Genomic DNA, 2,760 nt, shown 5'->3' with positions numbered 1-2,760 from the left:
CCAGATGTACATCCAAACCAAAGGATCTGGAATGAAAGTAAAAAACTAGATCAGTGTTTCTTGTCTTCTTGGTTTGAGCCCCAGTAGAGCCTGGGTTTTATTTATTCTTAGTAGCCTGTAAATTCAATCACCCAGTGACAGGAAATAGAGGTGAAGGAGATAAAATTTTGATGTTTCAGGTTCTAGGAACCTCTTTTAGATGCCTCCTTCATAAATCTCTTATTTTATGTCTATAGCACTTATCTGATTTTCAATTTATCAGTTACTGAATATATCTCATTCTCCTAAGAAGAATGCCTAGTTTCATGTGTGATATTAGTAGCATAAGTTATATTTCATTATTCCAAAATACCTGGTGAATACCCTACCCCCTGCAAAAAAAAAAAAAAATTCAAAAATCAGTTAAGGAGAATTTAGTTTGAGACCTACTGGTATTAAGAATATTTAACATCCTAATAGTAAAAGGAGCTATTAAGAGAAGTTGGGGAGGTTCCTCCAAATCCAAACAGGAAGGTCAACCAGTCCCTCCATTTTTCTATATATGTTCTTCTTACTTTTAGTTCCTTGTATTTGCACATGCCCACTTTTTGTAAACCAGTCATCCCGCAGTGCATTGTTTAAAATATGCTGACTGTATTTTATTGGTAAATCTTTTTTTCTTCCAGGTCATGGTAAAAACTGTCACAGCAAAATCACTTTACATTTGTTATAACTAATTTTTCATTTAGTATGTTATGGCGTCCTACAAAGAAGCATTTTATAACAGGTGTTTTTCATATATAAAATCAATTCCAATCCCTAAGAAAACTAAGTCTATACTCAAATTCAAGTTTACTTATCTTATGACAGGAAATAATGGAGCAATTTATATTTGTATTTTATTAGCTACTGAATATTTCTCTAACTTGTATCTGGAACTCTTAATGTTTTCTATATTCATAGTCAGTAACAGTTCAATAATATTTTATTCAAATGTTATATAATTATAATTCATTTTAATTTTTCTCTTAAAATAGCCTGGTCCATAAAGAAAAATATTGAACATTTAAAAAGAAAAAGAAAATATAACAATTTAATTGCTTATACCATCACTCATCTCTAGAACTATTAAATTATAGTTAATCTTGAGTAAAGAATTCACAAATTAAGAAAGATTTATTATTTTAAAGACATTGTTCTATTGTCTTCAAGTTTCTATTAATGATGTTGAGAAGACTAATGCCATTCCATTTCTTCATCTTTTTTACATAAACTCTTCATTTTTAAATAACTTCTGAGATTTCATATATTTTACATAAAATCTTATATTGATGTTGCTTGGATGGGGCTTTAAAATTTATTTTCAGATGGCCATTGGGCTTTTTCAATCAAGAGATCATATTCTTCCAGTCCAGGAGTGACCTACCTTCCTCCTTCTTTCTTTCCTTCCTTCCTTCCTTCCTTCCTTCCTTCCTTCCTTTTTTCCTCCCCATTTCATTCATTCTTCTGTTCATTCGTTTTTAAAATAATTTTTGAACCAAGTTACATATTATTTTTCTAAAAATCCTGTTAGTTGGATGTAATTTGTTCACTGCTCTTATTTTCTTGCCCATTATCCATCGTTCTGTCATTATGATTATCTTGTGTGAATTTTTTTATGAAAGCATCTAAAAAAGACGGAAATGATCAGGAATGTTATAATAAAATAAACACCCATATGCCAGCCAGCCAAAATGGTGATTTCTTATTCTGCCCACCTTAAAAAATGAGTTTTTCTCATTTTTATTTTGATTGTCAGTTATTAATATATGGCATAACATAATCTTTTTCAACTATTCATATTGTTAAAACAGTTCTTTAGACTGATTTTGTTTGTTCTCTAGTTGATGGTATCTTTGATGCAGACAATTTTCTTTTTTATATGGTAGCCAAATTAATCTGTATTTTTATTTCAAGTTTGCAATTTTTGTATTTTGTTTAACACATCCTTTCATAATTTGAAGTCATAAAGATATTCTATATTTTCTTCTCATTAACAATGTGAAAAATTTGCTTTTTGCATTTGAATCTTTAAGTCACATAGGATTCAGTTTTGTTTATTATATAAGAAAGAAATTATTTTGTTTTCATTTAGAAAATCAATTGTCCCAACACCATTAATAGACCATCTTTTTTCCAATGATTTATATGGTTATGTCTATAAAAAACTTAGTACTTGGATAATAATGTGAATGTAGTTAATGCCACTGAACTGTGCATATAAGCATAGTCAAACTGGAAAATTTTATTTTACATATATTTTAGAAGAGGTAAAAAGGTACATGCACATCTGATCATGGGCCTATATGATAACTCTCTGAATAATTCTGAATCATATATACTGTTTTATGTATATCTATAAATATTAATATGCATATGTATTTTCTGCATCAATGTCAAAGTTAATTTATTAAAGTATTTTTAAATTTCATTAGATTCAATTTCTGTATGTATAGTCAACAATTCCATAAACAAAAGAAGGAAAAGATATAACATATTAAAAAATGCTTGTATAACATGAGACATGTTGCCTTTTAAAGTAGATTCCTCATGGTACATATCTACTAGTGACTGTTAATGTTCTGAGCCATATTTGTTTTGAATATGAATTTGTGTACACACACACACATATATACACACACACATATAATCACAATTGAATGGAACAGATCTTAAAGAAACAAACTATGCAAATAAATATGTTTTGGGTTTTTTTTTTCTGTTTTCCATCAAATAGACAGT

This window comes from Papio anubis, chromosome X, assembly GCF_008728515.1.
Source record: "Papio anubis isolate 15944 chromosome X, Panubis1.0, whole genome shotgun sequence".
Classification (NCBI taxonomy): domain Eukaryota; kingdom Metazoa; phylum Chordata; class Mammalia; order Primates; family Cercopithecidae; genus Papio; species Papio anubis.
Note: the sequence above shows the minus strand (reverse complement) of the source record.